Source organism: Coccinella septempunctata, chromosome 1 (genome assembly GCF_907165205.1).
Source record: "Coccinella septempunctata chromosome 1, icCocSept1.1, whole genome shotgun sequence".
NCBI lineage: Eukaryota > Metazoa > Arthropoda > Insecta > Coleoptera > Coccinellidae > Coccinella > Coccinella septempunctata.
The window spans coordinates 59,533,550-59,546,132 of record NC_058189.1 but is presented as its reverse complement, the minus strand read 5'-3'; positions in this window follow the sequence as shown (position 1 = coordinate 59,546,132).

Below are 12,583 nucleotides of genomic sequence, written 5' to 3'. Positions count from 1 at the left end.
AATTATGTACCCCAGAAAATACCGCCAGATGTAGAGTCAATTTTGAACGAACCTGCAGAGCATCATTTTCGGAGATATAAGGAAAATAATTTTCTTGCTGGGAGCCAATCGGAATTCAGTTCTTTGATGAGGATAATAAACCAATTTGTTTGAAAAACAAAGCGAATTATTCGTTTTTCAAGAGAAGTTCCTTAAGTTCATATTCAATTTCGATGCAAAAGAGGGACACTTCTTTTACACTGAAGACTTTTGATGAATGCAGTCCCTTATTTAGTAGAGCACGAAAATGATTCACAGTAGACATTCCCAAGATGCACTTGTTTTTGTTGAAAAATCCACTACACAAAACACTTCCCTTTTTTGAATGTGTTTCAGTGAAAAGTTTCTCCAAGTTTTCATCTCACGACATTCGAAAACTCTTACCTAAATCTGAATAGTCGACTGTCAAGCATCTACTAACGAGATTAACACTTCAAGATTATTTCTCCTTCCTCTGTGGGGAGCCTCAACCAATCCCTAACAGACTTTTTTTTTAACATTAAACTTTCCTATCATAACCCATAAACCTGAAACAATCGCGTCAGCAAAATCTGACAGGAAGCGGTAGAAACAATATGTAACCAACCGGCGAAAAAAACTAATTGAATTTCTGTTGTAATATTTTTTCAACACACCCTCTTTGTTTCAACCTCTTTTGTCTTGGGAACGTTACTTTTGGTTCGCAGGCAAGAACTGTTGCCGGTCAGGAATAGTTCATTCATGAAACAATTGTCACTGCGTTGAATCGCACATAAAAAACTATTATCAGTTAAAACTAAAGCAAAAAAACTCTTCCGAATTTGCATAACATGCATACCTAACGATTCGTTCGAGAAGGGTGCCGCTGGGGGGAAGGAAGGCCCCTTTTGTCTTTCGGAAGAGTTGAATGGGAATGCGGACTCTTTCTCAGAGCCGTGGACCGGCGAATCAAGAACATGTCCGGTTTTGAATTCGTACAGCTGTTGCTGCCGAAAAAAAAAACATAAATAGAAAAGGTCTCGGCCAAGGTAGACAGTCTACTAATCATTCGGAACAATTGGATACTGTTACTGGGGTGCTACTTGCCATTCCCTGTAGAGGTTCTGTTTTAAATTAATATGTTGAATAGGTGCATGACACGCAGGTGATTTGAATTCAGCGAGTTCCTTATGGCGACTATTTTTTTTTCGATGAAACTTCCAACTCGAATAGAACCATTTTGTAGTGTGGCAATTTGAGTGGTTTCTTCAGATACGTTGCGATCTTGTAAAACGTTCGATTAAAGGATTTAAAAAAGAGCTCAAAAGAAAAAATTTAGTTTATGACGTCATGGTAGCCAGTACTTATTCAAAATGGCAGAAATTCCAGTACCTCTGTCATTTGTGTTATGTATAGTTTGACTAATTTCATAACTCATAAATTTTTACCAACCTTGCAGGATATATTTGTATAAAGCGTAATTATATTTTGTAATTAATAGATTACGCCATAAGTAGTAGTAAGTTTTTCTAACAATTATTATAATTTGTGCCATTGAGTATACAGGGTGTCCCAAAACTAGTGAATCAAACGTCCCACCACGATAGAGTAGATCAAATATTATCGAATGACACCAACATTAGTTCAACGAAAATGTACCGTTTCCATAATAATCAGAATTTTATGAAAATACCTAAAGTTGCCGATTTTCGAACTATTTTTCTTAATCACAGGGCCAGTTTGTGAAAAAGGATATCGATTTTAAAGTATATTGAACTAATATTATTGTTTTATCTCCACTAATTAAACTTATTTTAAGTAGTTAAGCGATAACCTAAGTAAATGTAAATTGAAACAATTCTTTTTCTACATGATTTTTATCACTCAGAATAAACCCCTCCTATAGGGGTGATAATATGGGAGAAAAACGCTATCCTTAATCACAAATTGGCCTTGTGGTTGAAAAAAATTTTCGAAAATCGGCAACTTTAGGTTAAGTTTTTTCAGAAACGGTACATTTTCGCTCAACTAATGTTGGTGTCATTCGATAGTATTTGATCTAGTCTATCGTGGTGTGACGTTTGATTCACCAGTTTTGGGACACCCTGTATATCCCTCCTTATACAAGTGGCTATTCCAGGAGTGATTTTGGGGGAGGGTAATATTTTATGTTAGGAATTCTGTAATGTATTTGTTGATATAAAATAGGCATATCTTTATAATTGTTATATGAGCTATATGTTTGAAAGAAAACTACTTTGAAACGTAGGAAGGGGGAAATAATATCATTTTTAGATATTCGAAAAAATATTTCTCTCAAGTTCCCAAAGAGCAACTCTTCAGGTAATGAATCTCGAAATTTCATGGAGCTATTTCATTGATTCCATCTTTTTCAGAATTTTTCGAAGGTCAGCTTTCGAGTCGTTTATCTCTCGATAAAAGTAACCGTAGATGGAAATGTGATACATATTCTGAAAGAGCAACTCTTCTAGTTATAAATCTGAAAATTTCATCCATCTCGATGCAGCCGTTCGGTCTTGACGAATTTTTAACTGAAACCATCTTTTTCAGGATTTTTCGAAGGTCAGCTTTCGAGTCGTTTATCTCTCAATAAAAGTAACCGTAGATGGAAATGTGATACATAATCTGAAAAATCAACTCTTCTAGTTGTAAATCTGAGAATTTCATTCATCTTGGCGCAACATGTCGGTCTTGACGAATTTTTAACTGAACCCATATTTTTCAGTTTTTTCGAAGGTCAGTTTTCGAGTCGTTTATCTCTCAATAAAAGTAACCGTAGATGAAAACGTGATACATATTCTGAAAGAGCAACTCTTCTAGTTGTAAATCTGAGAGTTTCAACCACATCGGCGCAACCTTTCGTTCTTGGCAAATTTTTAACTGAACCCATCCTTTTCAGGATTTTTCGACGATCAGCTCTCGAGTCGTTTGTCTCTCAATAAAAGTAATCGTAGATGAAAATGTCATACATATTCTGAAAGAGCAACTCTTCTAGTAATGAATCTGAAAATTTCATCCAACTCGGCGCACCCGTTCGGTCTTGACGAATTTTTAACTGAAACCATCTTTTTCAGGATTTTTCGAAGGTCAACTTTCGAGTCGTTTATCTCTCAATAAAAGTAATCGTAGATGGAAATGTGATACATATTCTGAAAGAGCAACTCTTCTAGTTGTAAATCTGAGAATTTCATCCATCTCGGCGCAACCGTTCGGTCTTGACGAATTTTTATCTGAAACCATATTTTTCAGGATTTTTCGAAAGTCAGATTCCGTGTCGTTTATCTCTCAATAAAAGTAACCGTAGATGGAAACGTGATACATATTCTGAAAGAAGAACTCTTCTAGTAACAAATCTGAAAATTTCATCCATCTCGGCGCAACCGTTCGGTCTTGACGAATTTTTAACTGAACCCATCTTTTTCATAATTTTTCGAAGGTCAGCTTTCGAGTCGTTTATCTCTCAATAAAAGTAATCGTAGATGAAAATGTCATACATATTCTGAAAGAGCAACTCTTCTAGTAATAAATCTGAAAATTTTATCCATCTCGGCGCAACCGTTCGGTCTTGACGAATTTTTAACTGAAACCATATTTTTCAGGATTTTTCGAAGGTCAGCTTTCGAGTAGTTTATTTCTCTATTGAAGTAACCGTAGATGGAAATGTGATACATATTCTGAAAGATCAACTCTTCTGGTAATAAATTTCAAAATTGTATAGAGCTCGATGCAACTCTCATCTTTTTGGGAATTTTTCGAAGGTCATAGGTAGATACATATTCTTAAAGAGCAATCTCTTCTAGAGGTAAATATTTGCGAGATATCAAAATGGCTAAGGACACAAACTAGTATCGCAAAAATAATTAAGGCCCGGTACTTTCACCTTCGAATAAATTTTATTCAACGAATAATGACGTACCGACATTCGATCTATGACAAATAAACTCTTCTAATTAAGTTTCAATGACAGATTTATTCGATGAATAACACTATCTGAAAGTGAAAAGACTGCATTTTTACTAATCTTACGAATGAGACTTAATAAATGCGAATAAATTTATTTATTCGCACGTGAAAGTACCGAGCCTTAGTCAAACTAAAGCAGACTAGTTTCAGACATATTATCACAAGCACCTGGGATTACAGTGCAGAAAATAAATAGGTTCGCATGTATTTTTGAAATATGGTCTCAAAGCTGCTAAAACCCACCAATTGCGTATTAAAATCGCCAGCAGTTCTATTATCGCAAAATTTGCATACACCTCGTACAAACAGGTGTAGCAAATTGGCACAAACTAGTTATACGGCTCATTGCGAACAAAAATCATGAAAACATATGCCTTCTCAGTGAATTATCTCCTGGTACCTGCCATGTCGTTTTTTTCCACTTCGCCAAATTCATAATACGATCTTGAGCATAAATGAATATTTTTATTTCGTCAACTACAAGCGTGCAGGTGATTACTTTTCAATAGGTTCACTTGGAGGCGTATCTGTATATCACGTATGCTAATAGGAGGCTCACTAGCACTATCACGAAATAACTGGCCCTCAATTGTACTTCCGGTAATGTTGTGTATGGAATTGAGAAGTTAAATTCTACGTCTTCAGATAGCAGGAGTCTCTTAACTTTTCTCCGAAAGTTCGTTAGGGTGTTACCGAAAGTCTCCAAGTCGTTACTTTGAGGTTTCATCATCAAAAATTTGTTTTATTACCGACTGAAAATCTTCTCAATTTTTTTTCATCGTTGAATTGCCGTCAATTTGACAAAATAATAATTATACTTATAGGTTACAGTAATGTCACATTTTACTTAGTGCAATAATTTCATTTAGTTTTACCAATGAAATTAGCTATTATAGAGCCTTTAAATTATGATTGTGTTGACGCACATTTCGGAGGGAAAAAATTATCTACCCAAAATGGTGAGAATGAACTCTGATGCTTATTTTATTGTTCATTGAAAAATGAAATGAAGAAACTTTACACGATGCTCTCAAAGATCAAATTTGGAAAGATATTATAGCCATACATGCCACTATGCTAGTATAAAACGAAAAATTGAAAGAAATTTTAATTAATAGCTCTCTGATACGTCCGGAGGACAAAAATTCACCCCATTTCATTAACGCATTCTCTGAAACGTGGCGACCAATAATTTAGGTATGAATGAGATTTTTCAATTCTATTTTATGAACCGTGCTTCGGCTACTAGTAGAAGAAAACTGAGAATCTTCTTCTTATTCTCTGTGAATGACTGTGAATTCTCTTTGAATGAACCGACTGAAAAAATTGGTTCATGAAAGCAGCTTACGACATCAGAGAAGTTTCTAAATTAATAAGAAAAGTTCAGAGCTTTCACGACTTTCCAATGCTCTGTAGGTGGAAATTCATCAACGAAGATTATGAGAAAATGAAAATGTTCGTTAGGGACTCCGCTTCGTTGATGAAAAATATTACTGATTTTTTGAGCAGACTATTTCCAATTAATTGTGAGTTCCTTTGATTGCTCTCACAGGATGCGATAAAGACCTTCTTTGATGAATTTGCTTCCATCGATTGATAAATATTCGAATTGATATTAATTATTTCATCTGACATCGAACAAAACGGTGGAAAACATTGGTTTGCAAAATTGTCAGTAGAATATGATCTTTTTTTGAGGGTGTGTGGAGTGTGGTTATTTCCTTCATCAAAACCAATAGTTCGTGAAAATAATTAAATGTTTTTAAATATTTACAAGTTCCTCTTTCAATACTTTGTTGGTTTTTCGCAAATTACATCTTTTACTATTGAAGGTAGCTATCTGTTATTGGATTCTGTTCATTTTGTTAATGACATTTTTCTTATGATTGAATTGAGGTGATTAATTTCTACTGTAAATTCGGAATTAAATTGAGGACTAAGGTAATCGAAGGTACAACCAATTGTTCAACTGGCATGTGTAAAGGTAACACATAATTACGTATGTCATCTACGTTTCCAAACCAATAGATTTTACCTTATTTTTCACATTTTCGAAGATGACCCATAATAATCATAACCTCATAATCATGAGATGTAGTTTCTCATGAATAGGAAAATGATTTTTCAATAAACTAATAATTTATGATTTTATTACACATATTTCAACATGGTAAAGAATAATCCAAAACGGGGGACACAGCTATTTCTTTCACCATAGTAAACTATAGTGAATATACGAGTACTAAAAGAAAATAGGTAGGTAGGTATAGGTTCTCAACTTCAGCATCTACTATAGTCCATGGAGTATATAAATTAGAAATATGATTCAAAAATATTGTTCAATATATTCCGAATATTGTCAATCTCTTATTGACTTCTCTCATTGGATTAAAACAATTCATTTCGAGGTATTCTTTATTAGATTCACAACAGTATGAACTTCAAACATCGCCCTCCTGTATAAATGAAGATTCCTCAATACAATTGAGGGTATTTTCAAAGGTGAGGCTTTTTTTTGACCGAAGGTGAAAGTCATCAAAATAAGACAATTCACCAAAAATTGTCTAAATAAAATATTCAAGAAGCTGAGCTACAAGTCCTAGAAGTTTGACAAAATTTCATGAAAGAAATATGAACTATCGAAAATAATGAAGAAATTTCTTGCCTTTTTTAATTTTATCAACAAAAACTTTAGAAAATTTCCCATATGGCTGAAAAGGCATTTTGATACAAGGTATCATCTCCTAAATTTTAGCCACATAGGAACATTCTGTCTTTTTTAATATTAACACCCAACTGCAGGAAAGTCAATTATAATTTGATGGATTATTAAATTATAACTGCAATTATTGGACGAAAGAGTGAAACACGAATCTGATTCTGGACTTTTGAAGTTGAATAAATCAGAAAGTATAAAACGAGGCACAAAATGAAAATACACAGAGTAAATCATTGCCGAACTGAATAACTCAGAAACTATTCGATATGGCATATTCCGAATGTTTCAAATATTCAGCATGTTTTTCTAGTAGTATCTATATGACAAATTCAAATTTTAAAGTTATCAAGTATTCGTAATTGTGATTTGCCAAAATTTACCACTTTGCCTTGAATATACCCTGTACAATGATGAATCAATCATAAACTTGTTGAGTAAAAACAGGTTTTCAATATTTCTATGGCCTTCTGTTTTTTTCGAACATCCCTTTTCAGCTATACTGATTATAAGACAGACATATGTGAAATGCAATAGTTCATGTAAAAATCACAGCAATAACTCGAAAACAATTTAATACATATCTCAAGTAACTATAGCCTATTGTTGGAATTGTCTTTAAATTGATGCTTTTTTGGGCTTGCAGATGTGTGCATTAAACAGCAAGGATAAGTGTCCAAGAAATTAGAGGAACCATGAATCAATGCTTTGTTACAACAAAAATATAGCCAAACAGAAAAACACAGGGACACATCTCGCTATAAGGGGCTCATCAGAGCAGCGACTTTTTCTTCTTAGACGTACAATTATACAGGGTGTCTGTGAACAAATGCGGAGGACTTAGGGATATGATTCCTCGATGAAAATAAGCAGGGGTAGTTCCTATAATTTTTTTTCGAAGTCGACCTCCCTTCCAAGATACAGCCTTTGGAGGGAGATGACGAGTTGACAGTTTTTAATTTTTTAAACGGGTTCTAAAAAACAGTGAGTCATGAAACTATACATAATATGAAGCACTAAGTAGATGTTACTCACACAATTTTTTTAGATTCCATTACCTTATTATTAGGGGTTGAAAATAACACCCCTTTATGATTTTCCTTCAAAAATGGTTTTCGTGGGATAGATTTTCGAAAAATAAAATTCTCTTATAGTTTCCCATTCAATTGTGGAGAAAAAAGTCTCCTGTAAAATTTCGATACAGTCGGTACTTTTCTCGGAATAAATAAAAACTTACAAGGAGTTCTGATCACTGTGCATTGTTCATTCCATTTCATCGTATAGATAAGTGTTCTATAGAATGACTACCTCCCGCTAAAATACATGCATCAACTCTCTGCCTCATAGACCTCCGTATACTGCTTGTAAGTTTTTATTTATTCCCAGAAAAGTAACGACTGTATTGTCTTTGCAAGAGATTTTTTTTTGAGAAATCATAAGAGAATTTTATTTTTCGAAAACCTATCCCACGAAAACAATTTCTTGAGAAAATCATAAGGGGTTGTTATTTTCAACCCCTTCAAGTAACATCTACTTAGTGCTTCTTATTATGTATAGTTTTATGACTCAGTGTTTTTTAGAACCCGTAAAAAAAATTTAAAACTGTCAACTCGTCATCGCTCTCCAAAAGCTGTATCTCGGAAGGGAGGTCGATTTCGAAAAAAAATTATAAGAACTACCCCTGCTTATTTTCATCGAGGAATCATCTCCCTAAGTCCTTCGCATTTGCTTACAGACACCCTGTTTATCTCTAAACTAACCCCACAAATAAGGTTTTCACTCAATAAATGCACAAAAAGCTGGATTTGTATTTTAAATCGATGAGATGATAAGGTTATGAGCCCTACGTCGGCCATTTTGTTTCAATGATTAGATGTTTATTTATTGCACCAATCCAAATGCATGTGGAACTTAACCTTCAATTCTACGAGTTTTCAGTTGTACTGCACTACCAGTGTTTCAGTTATTCAACGAGTGTCATGACTCCTAACTTGCAACCGAATTTTCGGGGACACCCTGTATCTCTCGGAACGCATCTGGAACCAAAATTAACAATTTGTCTTGATTATATTCGGCAGCAGCCCCCGTTCGCAATCCCCAAAATTGAAAAACGAGGACGGAAGTGGAGAAACGATGATTTTCAATAATCGGAACATCGACTCGGACGTGTTGTCATGGCACTCAATCCGGAGTAATTGAAATATCGGGGGGATGAGATTGAGGCAAAAACTGAGATGGCGCAAATAAGGGCGTTGTCCGTGCCCACCACCCTCCCACGTTCTTCAAGTTCAATTCGGCCCCGGCTCTCACCCTAGTTGGTTACTATGGCTACCCTTTTTCTAGCGACCTCATACTCTTTTAACCACCCCCTAATATTGGCGCTAAATCGCAGTTTCCATTTTTAAAGTCACCCCGGAGTCCTTCGCCCCGTTTACATTTACAGTCGAATAATTATGAAGAAATGAAAAATTTACGCGCAGGCTTTTCGAGAAATACGAATCGATAGACTCTACGGCGTTGCAAAAGTCTTGTTTTGTTTGTACATGCTCGATTGTTTGCACTTTTTTTTGGTCCCGGTTGATGGGTGGGTGGACAAAATGGCGGGTGAATGTACAGGGTGAACTTGGGCTTCTAATCTGAATGCACTGTTTTTTTTTATCTATTTCACACTTGTTTGTCAATGTTATATTATTAATGAAAAAATTCTTTTGAATTGCAAGAAACCTATTGTTCAATATAATTGGTATTTTATGCCAAAAGAAACAATATCATAAAAAAACGTTAATTTGGTTAAGACATATCTGTATATCTACCAAACTAGTGAGTAATGACAAATTTAGAAGAAACATACAGGATGAGTCTTTGACTCGTACAAATATTCAAACAGTAGAGGTCAAAAAGAGCACTTCTTTTCTATATCATATTTTTCGATTCGTCCCCGATAGATCAGATTAGATTAGCTTTATTGGTGATATTGCAAAACAAATTGTTGCTTTCACAAGTCATAAATACAGAAGTTGAAATAAACACGAATAAGATAGATATAAAATATATAGAGAACATAGAACAGTTAAAAGTCACTAAAATTAAATGATAAATAATAATGAATATATGTATACTTGAAATAAAATAATTTAAAATAAACAAGTAGTGTTCAGAAAACCTCAAATTAACTCACAGACAAAGAATTCGTTCACTGAATAGAACACATTTCTAATTAATTCCTCTTTCACTTTATTTATGAAATGTTTAATTGGTAAAATTTTTGTAAGAGCGGAGCGAGGTAAAACATTGTACATGGATGTTGCAACGAAGCAGGAGAGTGTTGGGATCTACTTATATAAAAACTAGCTGACCCGGCAAACGTTGTTTTGCCAAATAAATAATTTCCTTTTGTATGTTGTATCATAAAAAAATAGAAATTAAAAATTTTGTCTAAAAAATACAAAAAAAAATTTAGGGGTGGACTACCCCTAACATTTAGGGGGATGAAAAATAGATGTTGGCCGATTCTCATAGATAGCTGACCCGGCAAACGTTGTTTTGCCATATAAATAATTTCCTAATGATTAAATTACTAAAATGGCTATTAAAAAATAAGGGTTGATCGTAGAAGGGTGAAAATTGAGGATTGTATGTATTTTTGTATGTTGTATCATAAAAAAATAGAAATAAAAAATTTTGTCTAAAAAATACAAAAAAAAATTTAGGGGTGGACTACCCCTAACATTTAGGGGGATGAAAAATAGATGTTGGCCGATTCTCATAGATACCGGATAAGCACAAAAAATGTCATCAAAATCGGTCAAGCCGTTTCGGAGGAGTATGGTAACGAAAACTATGACACGAGAATTTTATTTATTAGAAGAAGATATATACCCATTTTAAGTTTTCATAATGAGCTATGCCACCTCTGGAAAAACAAAATTATTTCAAAAATAAATAGCTGAATCTGTGACACTACAAATCTGTGGATCTTTTAAAAAGAGTTGCATTCAGCCAAAGTACCCAATTTTTCAAATTTCACAGATATGTATCTACTCAATTTTTGACCATCAAATTACACGAAAACAGCGCATTATACGAGAAAATATGAGAAATACTTTTATTTTACAAAACGTTCGAATTTTCATTGGATATCATTCATCTTGAATTCAAGACTTGGGTTCTTTGAATTTTTGGTATTTTTATGGTAACGTAATGGTCATTATGAGAACACTGGAAGACGTGGGTGATATCTTGAGTTCGAGTAAGATTCATCAAATAAATGAAAATCTATATTCCGAAATCCATTTCAATCAATGAAACGGTTTGTGAGATAAAAAAACATTTTTTTATTGGTTTTCAACAGCCTGTATCTTTTAAACCAAGTCGATTCGGAAAAAAGGGTAAACGTAAAAAGTGCTTCTTTTGACCTCAAGAATATACTGTTAAAATATTCGTACGAGTACCCTGTATTGATTCCATTTCACACTAGCGTAGGCCGTAGAAGGATGCACGTAAATAAAAAAATTATAAATAGATTGCCCTGCTTTTAGTACTAGTAATTGAACATGTAGTTGATTCCAACAAAAAGAGCTCTGTAATAGGGACACTAATAAAATTCACGAGCACTCATAAATCCCTTTTACCTGGCACTCAGCTATAAATTTCTAGCGTATAAAGTATGAGTGTAGGGTTAATTACTTGTAAGGATTCATACGATTCAGCCAAATAAAGTATAGTTAAATCGTTATTAGTTCTCCTTTCGATATTCAATTGCTTAGAGGATTCTACCTGTATATATACATAAATCAGGTAGCAATTCCCAACTGTACCCCCAATATACACAACAATAACACCTGAAGCTGAACTCAATCAACTTAACAAGTGTTAGGATTTCTTCGATAGTTGATCACCTGTCAATATGATGTTTAGAAAGGTTAGATTCATCCCTGTCCTTTTTAGGTTGAACGGTTAAAGTCTTCGTTGAAAGTATTGATTGATTTGATTTTATAAAAGTTCTTGAAAATCAGAATCAGAGATGGATAAGAAGGAATAAAAATGATTCAATCAATAATTGGAATTATAAGTACACCTGTTTCAAGGAAGCAGAATTTAGAAAGGGAAAAGTTAATTTTTGCGTGACATTTTTTTTCTATTCAGGAATTTCTTCCTATTTATTACTTGTTTCAGGTTAACAGTAAATATCTGTAACAGGTTTCACCTCTTCGCTATTTTTACTGGACTTTTCACAGTTATTTTTAACGGTACCTACAGAAACTGTCTTTGCATTGAATGAATAATGAAGTCGTGAATTCCTTTAGGGGGACAAACTTGTTTTCGTAATAAGCTTCTGACCCTAGTTAAAACTACACTACAAGAATTTTTTTCACCTTTGGGAACCAACATTTTTTGCCATCGCAAGGAAGTGCAGTAGATTATATTCCAGTTGAATTTATTGCCACAGTATGGGCTGAAAATTGATCATGAAATCGTATATATTCTCTTCTTTTGGATGAACTGAATCCTATGGCGATAAAAAAATTCAATTCTCATCAGTAGCGGAAATGATAAAGGGTGTTCGTTTGAGTAAGTGCTCTAATTGAAAATTTAATCGAAAAAATAAACTGTACAAACATTCTTGAACAAAAAAGGTAGCAATTATTTTGAACTACTAATCTCCAGAAAAAAGGGATTTTGCGATGATATGAATTCTCTACTACGGACTGCTTATCTCGAAAAGATATATAAGGTGTCTGTCACTTTGAAATTATCAATAAAAAACGAAAATTCTGATTTTTGAAAATGAAATATGTATATTCATTTGAATCGGCCAAATTTCGACGAAGATGTCACAAATTAATTGGATTTTAGAGGTCATGTTGAAGAGGCTCTGACTCTCTT